Genomic DNA, 11,767 nt, shown 5'->3' with positions numbered 1-11,767 from the left:
ACACTGAAAATCTTTGTTCATTCTGTAACTATGACCAATGGACTACATTTGTATGACAGAAACAAAAATGTGCAAAGCAATTTGGAATGACAAAACAAAAAAATATATGTGATCAAATGGCAATGGAGCAGCAAGAGAAGAATCACTCAGACTGAAACACAGGCAAATTTCTTGTTGTTTAAGTACTTGTGATGCAAGCTGGATGCAAGGGTCTGAATGGAAAAACTGTGATTACTGTCCCATAGTTGTTTGGGAAACCTGTCAAGAAGACATGGGGACACATAGAACTAGAATAATTCAGGCATGTTGGTTTTTAGAGGAAGTTATCTTTTTCCAGCTGAAGCTATTACTTACAATTTGAGCTGATTTAACATTCCACTATAAATTAGATGAAAGAATAATCTACTCTTTCCATTAACAACTCAGCTCCTGACTTTGCCCTCAGTCCTTGTCTTGAGCTCACTCCAGCCCCCACTGGACTCACAGAGACAATCCCCTTTGTTAAAAGTTCATAAAAATTAATTTCTCCTTCTCATCCCTCCCTCTCACACCCACAAAACCAAACCAAAACAAAACAAAACAAAACCAAAAAAAAAAAAAACAAAACAAACAAAAAAATAAACCACAGACACAAAAAACCAAACAAAAAAAAAAAACCAAAAACAAAATGACCCACAAAAAAACCTGAATTGTTTTGCCACAAGAAGTTATTTTTGAACCTACCTTAGCCAGCCCCAGCGATGCCTCAAGAGACAGAACCATTCACCTGAAATGAGGGTGAGGAAAGATTGGTGGTACTGCACCATGTGGCTTCACTCTCAGCTCCTAACATAGCTGAAAGCGATAATTGATAAGGAACTCCCTTCCACAGAAGTCAAAATAGGACTTTTTTTCTTACAGGTAGGATCTTTTCTTAAAAGAAAAAATAGAGGCCCTACTAAGTACATTTGCAGTTATCGTGACTGAAAGAGTGTATGAAGCCACTAGACTGAATCGTGTCAGCTAATTCAGAATTGCCACATTCTTCTCCTTCAGTTCATTATTATACTGTCCTCTCTTCTTTCGGCAGCAACAACCCAGGCTCCTGAGTTTTATATTGTTTGACTGATTTTATATCTTCTAGGGTTGGACTCGACAATCCCAAAGGTCTTTTTCAACATGTGATCATGTGATACTATGGTTCTATGAAGATTGCTTTTAAAAATGTCTTGATTGTTTCCTTTTTTCTTACATGTGTATACTCCTGTATACCCTACCTGTGCATCCCAATATGCTGGTAACAACATAAATGTGGAAGCAGCATACAAGAATTTAGAAAGCCCTTGACTAGTTATGTCTTGTTTCAGTCAACTGCAGTGAAAAGACACTGCATGAAAATATCTCAGTGAGTCCAGGCCAGCTTCTTGAAAAAACATCTCCTTTCTCATGCCACAAATGCCTCAAGAGCACTTTCTTTTTTTCACCTTACCCAGGTTGCTAGATATATATGCACCATTTCTATTTCTCACAGTATTTCATCAAGAGAAAAAGCACAGTGTGACTCTGGGGCACCATAATCTGGAAAAAACAGGAACCTGGACATCATGAAACCAGAAGATCACTGGTTGGCGGAAAAGTTTTCCAAAAACAAACATCCTTTCAATCATAAAAAGATCTAGGGGTTATTGGCCTCTGCTGATATGAAAATCTTTAGGAGGAAGAAAAAGCCCTTTTGAAGAGATAGAAGTATTTGAGAATAGTTCTCCACCCTAAGTAAGCAGATATGGATTTTATCATGCTTCCAGAAAACCTCTGCTTTTATAAATTAGCCAAGTAAAAATTATATTTGCAAATATGTGACTTCTGAGCTCCAGTGCAGAAGTAATAATAAGGCACAAAGCAGTAAACAAAACACCTTAGATTATAAATTCTGAACTACATATTGAGAACAAGTGAATATATTTCATCTTCAGTGGAGGGGCACTTCAAAAACATCTGGTAAAACTTCGGCCTTATTTAAATCAATAGAAGAAAAAATTGATTTTATTAGAAACGATAGAAATGTATAGAAATATATGCATAGCGCTGAAGGGAAATTTTTAGATTCTGTCTTTCTTCACATAAGTGAAAAATTAAAGGCAAAGGTAATGTACAGCAAGGAAAACCACAGGTTGTCACTTAATTGTGGCCAAGAATGTGGTACCTGTATTCTTACTATACAAATTAAGTAAACAGACATATTCTAGAGAATAGTGATCATCAATAATTATGCAAAAAGTACTTCTGTGCCTTGCTAGGCTATGGAAAATTCCACCCAGTCAGTTTATGGGAAAATTTGAAACATTAAAAAGGACGATAAAGAATAGAGATTGGAACATCAAGGTGAAAGACATTCCTAGATAATCAAGCCTTTTCCTCTTCTACCATGAGAAGCAAGATTTTTATTTATTTTCTGTAAATGCAGCACCTTCCATCTTTAATCCATTCAGTTTCTCTATTATTTTTTTTAATTATTTCTTTCCAGGTTGAGAAAAGTAATCTAATTTCTACTCCAAAATTACTCATAGCCAGTTCTATTTATTGAACTTACATGCCAGGCATGTAATATTTAGAGGCATGTAAATATTTCTTCTCCTCACCTGACATTTTACTATCAGAAGTATTACCTCCCCTCAAGTCTCATTTCATTAAGCAGAAAGGACCATATCTTGCTGGTCCTACTCTACCAAAGGACCTACACACTATATTTGCACTTCTTCTGGCTTGATTTAATTTTTCTTGAATATGGATGATCCAAATGAGGTGCAATATTTCAACCACTGATAAAATTTTAAAGCTGTGTTATCTCTTCTGTGTCTTCCACTTAGGCACTGGAGTGCTTAATAGAGCTGTCAGGGTAATCCAGATTCCCCAAGACTGGCAGGGTGGTTCAGAAGATTTACATAGGCATGTAGGCTCTGTAAACAACTAAGAAAGAAGAATTCTTTTGAAAGCTGAATGCTTGAGTCTCTCTCTGTGAACAGTATGGTAGCTTGGTCCACCGGGGATGAGAGCAGGGACCTCCCATGCACTAAAACCCCACAGACTCTCGAATGCTCAGTTTGCTTTTTAGAAACTATAAAACTTTCACTTTTGCTAATTTTTTTTCTGTGAGAGGAACAAGCATGGATTTTCCTGGAGCACTGTGGTTCTGTGTCCAGGTCAAGACTCCCCAGTAAGAGCGGCACAGGCATACTAAGGACCACCAAGGTGCTGAAGGGCCTGGACTAGCTCTTCTGTGAGGACAGGCTGAGAGGCAGGACAGTTCAGCCTGAGGAAGAGTAGTCTCAGGGGTGATTTCATCAATGAATATATAAATACCTGAGGGGAAGGTTTTGTTTAGAAATGCATTAGCTTTTGCATGAACTCTAGGAGTATCACAGTCTTCATGTTTTGAAATGAGCACTTTTTCAGTACTACAAGACCTCACATACTAGAACTGGACCAATACTGATCCTTAGAACAATACAGCTGACTCTGCCAGACTCAGGTATCTTAAGGCTTTGCTTTCATCCTAAAAATAGGAAGCATAGGTATTTTAATTAAACCAGCAATTTGAGACACCAACAAGCCATAGAACTGAATTTTGTCTTCTCCTTTTGTCCTAGATGTCTGACAAAAAAATCACACACAAAAAAATGCAAACAAATGAAGAATTATTCTTTAATCTGATATTAAGAATCAGCTTCCTCATATTTTTTCATCTCATTCAGCCTAGATTTGGTAGCAGGAAGATGGGAGAAATTTATGCTTCTTGGGCATTATGACTTAAAATAACACTATTAGTTTTTACATTTCTCCTCCACCTGGGTCCATTTGTTCCTCACTTGTATGTAGAGAAGGAGATGAGCAATGAAGCTAGGTTTCTAAACCTGTTATCATAAAATTCAGTGGAGGAAATAATAATTTAACAAACAACAATCATAACAAAAAGAATATATTAACATGAAACATCCAGGTTGTTCTGAAACTTAGCTAGGACTGCTCTATCTTTTCATCTTTTACATCTACAGAAACTAGAAAGATTATTTCTGAATTTAGCATTGAGATAAATACGGCTGTCACCACACAGTGCATATTTGCAGGTTGTTTATAATGGCTTTTACAACTGGAAATTAATTTCAGTACGCTACAGAGAAAGACAGAGAACATGCTTATCCTTTAGAAAAATTGTTATAGTTATGTTTCCAGGATTGAAGTAAGCTGGATTTTAGTTTAAACTCTGTAGTGTTTAGACTCTAAAGCTTCCTCTAATAAAATATTATCAAAGACAGAGAACATTCTAATTTTTGTCAATCTAGTAGATTAGTCGTGTATGGGAAGTAGTGCATACAGATATTTTGCTGTGAAAATGCTTCATTTATAGCCAGTGTAGGTTTATTTCACTGTTTTAGAGATAACATAAAAATCTGGTTACAGTAACTCCATGCTTGCTACCATGTTGGACCATATTGGTTTCCCAACAGGGCACATTCCCATCCTGGCAGAGATGAAGGAATAAGAGCAGCATGGTCAAATGAATCTCTCTAATTTGATGCATTAGATTTCCTCCATTAGATCTACTGTAAATCTAAATTACTGTTTTACCTCTACACCCTGCTCTCTTCTTACTTAGAGTGGGCAAGATTAATATCACCTGCAGATCTCCAGTGGCTTACTTTAGCTCTGACCTTATGCTGCAAAGAGCTGCCTTAAAATAAAGCCTAAACAACTTGTAGAGAATTAGATGTCAGAATTTTAACATTCTGGCTACCCCAACTACTATTTCAAAGGGGAGAATCATGACAAGGACACTTTACATAGCAATTGAAATGCTAAACAGCACATTTACATCCTAAATTAAGATACTGACTGAGCTTGTGTCTCAAAATACTTGAAAAGGGGATTTTTAAGAGATTTGCATTTTGTTCTAAGGAGGAAAAGTCTACTACCAACAATAAAATGTACAGTAATTCCAGTTAGAAAAAAAAAAGTGTTTGTTAAATAACTCCCTGAGAGTCTTTACAAATGCTCTGCATTTTTGCAGTTAATGCTTAGAGTATTTTTCATTAATCAGAAAACAGTGAGGATGTACTTGGCTGAGAAAATCTATATACAAAATATCCAAACACATTAAAAAATCTGTGGATCAGGTTTAGAGTAGTATTGGGAGTACGACTTTTTTAAAATACATTAGGATAGAGCCACTCAAAAATTGTATGATTTTGGTGATTTACTTTTCCCCATTTCTGATTAAGAAATCAAATTAAGTATAATTGCTTCTTTCTTATACTATGTGAGTTTATATTTGATTTCCCAGCCTGAGAAAGTTTTGGCTGTGGTTTACAGTTCAGGAAACTCCAACAAAAGATTATAGAAAATGGGCCAATGCCATCACATAGAATATAAAATATGGAGCACTTAATAAAATCCACTTGAGATACAATAGATGACTCAGGTTTAGGATAAGTGGTAGCAGAGATAAGAATAGTAATGGATGGTAGCACATTGTTCAGAATAATCACTCAAGCAGTTACGGGAAGAGTCTTCCCAAAATACATAGCACATGGGCCAGGCTGCTTCATGCTCTTATCAGCTCAAACTTGGACCTAACTCCCAGGTTATATCCAGTTAGTGATCACCATCACTATTGATATAACCCCTAAATTACAACAAGTTCAGTACAAAGTATCCTGTCTCTGACGCAGACCTTGTGCAGCACCCTGGGCATGCTGCCCAAAATTCTGCTCTCAGGTTCCTGACTAACAAAATGGGGATTGTCATCTCTGGGACAAGAAGCTGTGCTGAGGATAAACATGTGGTTCTCTGAAGAACAGATATACTCTCTGGTGTTCAAGGCACGACCAAGAAAATTCAGTCAGTCATTTCCAATTTTAGCTTCATCCAGTATAAAAACAAGGGAGCTGGGCTGTGGAATGCTAGTCAGAGAAAAGAGCCAGGAACATCCCGCACAGTTGATGGGGAGGACAAACAATATCTACGCACCCAGTCATGAGTTTGACTTGCTGGTAAGAAAATCTGAGTAAGTGCCTAATCTCCTGGGTTGAGCTGCATGAAACACTGTAGGGCCCCCCAGCTGTTTCTGTCAGCCAAAAATGTTTTTCAGAGCATAGGCCCCTGAGTGAACAGGATATGTAATTTGAAAGTACACCTGCTGGTTGCAGTAGTACCCACATTTGTACAACAGCACTCATCCAGAAAACAGCTTTAAGAAAACTGAAACAGCTTAGACTAAAAATCCACTATTCCAACTGACAATGGCCAATATAAATTCTTCCTTGGGTACTTTGACAGAGCAACAATTTTTGACTCATAACGTTTAAGCTAGAGATGTTGTCCCTAAACTATTTTTCTTTTAGCCACTCAGACAGCCCCTTTCAGAACCCTTCCAAATTTTCAGCATCTACAGCAGCCTCATCAAAGGATCATGAAGAACACCATCTGAAGAAACATCTCCTGTTTTCCTGGTTTGAATCAATGCCTTGCTGGTTTCAATAAATGCTATCTATATTGTAGGCATAATATAATGGACATAAACAGCACTAGAACCAGGGAAGAAAGTGCTCATGTTGGAAAAAAAAAGAGAGAGACAGGGCCAATTTTGATCTGTATTAATATCAAAAGTTTTGAGGGCATTAAACAAGTAGTTGTGATTACAGAAGTCTTGCTGTGGCACAGGCAGGCGATTATGACTGCCATAAAAAATGAGCATAGAATAATAAATTAATACTCTCTCTCAAAAAAAAATCTATTTCTTTATCATTTTAAGATCATTCGGTTGTAAAAAATATAAAAACCAATACCAGGAGATAGTCACTATTTTGTGTTCCCAATATTTAAAAACACTTAAACAGCAGCATCTGGGAGCTTACACAGTACAAGAAGATGCATCTCCTAGTAAAATAATCTCTGTGTAGTCCCTCAAAATGCAATATAAACCATCTCCAAGAAACTTACAGCTGACAGTACACACAATATTGAACACATCTTTTCTACATGTATTAATTTTAACATTTGCTTCATTTTCCTTAAATGCCCTCTTATACATAGAGCTGATAGCAGAGCCAGTTACTGCTGAGCTGAAATATTTCTTTGATTATTTGAGATGCATGGAATAATAGAAGCATGGAAGAAGCTGCAGAGTTTTACTCAGTTGCTTGTTACATACATAATTACCCAGAATTCAAATATGAGCATTTTACTATCCCAGCTAAAAAACAATAAGTGAATACAGTTGTTCTAAATTTAAAAAAATATTAATAAAAAGGCATCTCTATTACTTAGAAAGTTTTAATTCTCACCATTACAAGAAGGTTGATAGAAAAAGAGGATCTAGTACTCCAGTGTTGACTAATTTCAAATTAACAACACAATCTCTGTGCTCATTTTTCACAAACCTTTTAGGAATTCCCAACAATATATGGTATATGGAATGTATGCTTTTTTTCCACACAAAGCAAACAATAAGTTTCTAGTTTGGCAACTCAGTAATTAGATGATGGCTACAAGCAACTGCAGCTAAATTTAACCTGAGAAAAGATACATAGCTAAAATTATCTCTTTGTGACTCTTTCAGTGTGACTGCATATGAAAGTGAAAGCAGTTTTGTTTTTAAAGAAATAAAAGATTAACCAGAAAGCAGATAATATTGTGCTATGGCCATTTTTACCCTATTGGCACAGATTGCAATAGCTACAGAAATTTACCTCAATATAACAAGTAAAGCAGAATGCAGGAAATCAATGAAGTTTCTTGCTGGCTTATTTCTTTTTTAACTTCATAAGAGAATGCAAGATTAATCAAAATTGTCAAACATGTTATGTCCTTTAAGCTTAAAAAAAAGATTTTCTAAGGATACAGAACAATATGTATATACATATTATGCATTTATCTTTGTGCTGCTTGTAAATACCGTTTTAAATCTGCATGGATATATTATATTGAAAGAGAAAGCTGCATGCACAAGTTTCCTATTAAGACAGTATTTCTGCATATATTAATTCTGAACATGGAGATGCTTTCACCAGACTGGGTATAGGACTGATTTGCACACATTATCATCCCAATTCATCTGAGATCCCACATGGCCCTCAGCTGCCACTGCAGAAAAGCATGAGTTCCCATAAGCTTCACATCAGATCTGCCCGCCCTGTGGTGAAACTCCTAGCACCTTTGGAGATTTCAAATGACACTTGATGACTGCGTTTTGGCAAGCAAACCAAGCTCTAAGTGTTAACAGCCTATGTCTCAGGCTTCCCTCAGCTGTAGCCCAAGGAGACAATCCAGTGGGCAGTAACACTGACTTTGTATAGCTCAAGAAAAAGCTTGAGGATTTATTTTACTGCTCATAAGACTCCAAGACAAGCTCAAATTTAGGATATAACTTCCCTGAAACAAAGTTAGGACAGACACTCAAATCTCCTCCATATACCACAGTCTCTTCTCATGTGAATATAAACAATGATCTGCTTAATGCTCTGATAAACAAGTGCTTCCTTTGCAACTTGCAACCTCACACAGTAAGCAAGAGAAAAATTAAAAAATCTACAAAAAGTTCTGTTTCTTGTTTTTCCCTACAAATTGATCATGGCACACACAGGAACTCAAAGGGTCATTGAAATCAGGAACATTTTTGGAGTTCCAGAGGAACAATTAACAAAATAAAGCAGTCACCAAGGGATAGTTGCAACAATATGACTGCCAGAAGGTGTAGCCAGAGTACCTTTGGTTGGGATGGACAGTAATGAACAATTCTCTATAACCAATTCCATTGATAAATGGGAACGTGATGGGGATTGTTAACCCTTTCAGAGTAAAATATCAGTACACAGTTATCTTCTTGTGATATTCTGACAAATGTAAAAATAGATTATGTTTTGTCAAGTCACAGACTAAACAGCACCCAAACAGCACCATAGCACCAAATTTATTGCTTCACTTGGTAAAACAGCATAAAACTAAGCAGTGCAAGGATATCTCACAACAATAGTTCCCGCATTTAACAAAGAATAAAACAGACAAATTCTGTTAGAAAAGAAAGTAAAAAGGAGATTAAATAAATACTTTGAAAAGAAAAAGAACTCTTGCTGTGGGCTGTGCAATTAATTTTGGCCAGTAAACTGTGCAAAACTCTGTTCTCCTATCCAATTTACCATTGTTCGGTTGTCAGACTAGATCAATTCTAATTAGAATTTGTTACTTTTCCTGAAGTTGTTTGTGATCTGTCATGCTAAAAATATTCTAGTATGTAAAAGTTTTGTACAGACAGAAATCTGCAGAGAAAAGTTGTTCTGCTGTATTTCTAGACTTGAAGATGCTTTCTTATGAAACAAAGCAATATCAACTATTTATTATTCTTCTTCCACTCAACACCCCTTGGTCTGAAAGGTTATGGTAACTTGATTAGTGTTTTGTCTTTGAGAGTGATCAAAAAAACTTATAGAAAGATCAAACTTGTCGTTTTATAATCAAAACTAACTTGCATATTATTTTCAAATTGACATGGTCATAAATAGTCATAAGTACCACAATGAATTTAGTATTTTTTTTTGCATTCCTTAAATACTACTTTGTTTATGTTTACATTATATATGATTGAATATATTATTAGTGTCCTTGCAAGTATCCTATCAAAATTATTACCCTCAGCATCCCAAAGATCCCATTAGAACATCTCCTTCACCCAGAAGTAAAAAGATTTTATAAAAAGAAAAATCTCATTAATTAAGCACCTTTCTCTCTGCCAAAGCTAATTTCTTTCTAATTTCCAATTTCTACTATAGCAATTAGGAAACCTTCTAATCATTCAAGCTTCTAAAATATATTTGTTTGCTAATTAGGCCACTAGAATTATTTTTGAGCAGTCAGGGCACAACAGTCCACAAAGCACATTTCCCCAATTCCTACCCTAAAACTCATTCCCTACCCATGCACAAATAATACTTACAAGTTGCACATTCCCTAGAAATGCTCTAATGTAATTGTCACCACCTCTGAAGTTGTGGTTCTACAGAGCTTGAAAGTTTTCTACCTCTGCTCATCTTCAGTGCTCAGAGTAAATGAGCAGTGTGTTCTGTTGTGGCTACTCACATTCAATCGCTTGGCAGGTTGGTATACCAGAAATCAGATAAAGCAAATTCCAACAAATTTCTTCTGTTTGTTTTTCAGCCCTGAGTATAAACACTGATAAAAGAATGTTAGATTCCCAAAGCCAGCTCAGTATCTCTTATCCTCTGCTAATTCCTCAGAAGGGCCTTATAAATCAAGCTAAAGCAGTAATAAACTTGTTTCATGGAAGATGTCCTGATCATATTTTCATTATTTCACTGAATTTCAAACAAGCTACACCCCACCCTACAAAACACATTAAAATAAAAACTATAAAAGAAGACCCAAAACTGCACAAAATAAGCATACAAGGCAGAATGGAACCTCTCTATTGGAATATTTTGTGGGTTTTTTTCATAAGGAAAGGGTTTTTCTTTGATGGCAGATTTTATCTCACTTCTTATCTTGTCCAGTGATTGCAAAGGATGAAATGCTGCTAAGGCCCAAGCATTATTTACCACCTTAATTCATTCACTTTCTTAAAATATGCATGTACCATCAACAAGAATTATGTATGTAAGTTGACTCCATTGATAGATCTGAGGTCTGCAGATGAATAAAATCCTGAATGAAATGCTGATGAGGACTTAAAATAAGAATCTCATGAGAATTGTTTGATTATTTTTCTCATATCTGTCCAGGAGATATGTTTTTATCTCCATATGAAAATCTTTCTTTATCCTTGTCATATTTTGCATTCCTTTGCAGTACTGATAAATTTAGATGCAAAGAAATTCAGTTGAAGGATTACTTCCTGATCCTTTCCTACAAAATGCAGGTCTTTCACCTTCACAAAAAACTGTATCCAAGGTATATGTGTAGCCATGCAGTTGACTTATTTAGAAATTTGCAATTATGCTCATAATTCATAACATCAGTATGGAACATAAGTGCTATTTCAAAGAAAAGCCCATTAAGTGCTTTCTCACTTTGTTTTTAATGTGGGTAGTTCAAGTTTAGCTTTACTGTCAAATGTGAACAGGTTTGAATCATGTAATTGTAGAAGGAGTTCCGAACAAAAACTTAAATTGTACTGACATGCTTTCCTAAAGTCTAGGGATTACAGCTTCCTTCTTAGGCTTACAGCTACAGTTTCCTAAGATCTAGGAAACAAAGAGACTTAGCAGAGGTTAACAGATGAACACAAACAGCAAATGCTATACACCACCGCAGAGGCAGTAAACAAGCATACTACAGTTTTAATTAGCGTTTGATAAACTCTGGTTAAGCATATGATGACCTTTTACTCATATCTGAGGTCCTAAAATAACTACAAATTTAAAAAACAAATCAAACCAAACCAAATTACCCTACAAAAACAGAACAATGACCAGAAAACAAGTACAGACTCTGTTAGTCAAGAGCTAAATTTCAATGCTGGAGGACCCTTTAAGATACAGACACATCTTTTACCACAACTGAAATTCTATTATTTAGTTAGAGAAATAGATAATGCACACAGCCAAATTCCCTAAATAACTGAGTCTATAGTAAATACACCCTTTTAGGTGTCCGCTACGTAGGTTACAAAAAGCTGTTTTACAGAAGCTTGGCTTACTAGGAGTGCCTTAAGTGCTGTATAATTAGGAATCATTACTGAACTCTGCAGTGACCTCAGCTCCAAGGAAGCAGAAGGTGTTTC

This window comes from Anomalospiza imberbis, chromosome 2, assembly GCF_031753505.1.
Source record: "Anomalospiza imberbis isolate Cuckoo-Finch-1a 21T00152 chromosome 2, ASM3175350v1, whole genome shotgun sequence".
NCBI classification, from domain to species: domain Eukaryota; kingdom Metazoa; phylum Chordata; class Aves; order Passeriformes; family Viduidae; genus Anomalospiza; species Anomalospiza imberbis.
This window is presented reverse-complemented; position numbering follows the sequence as displayed.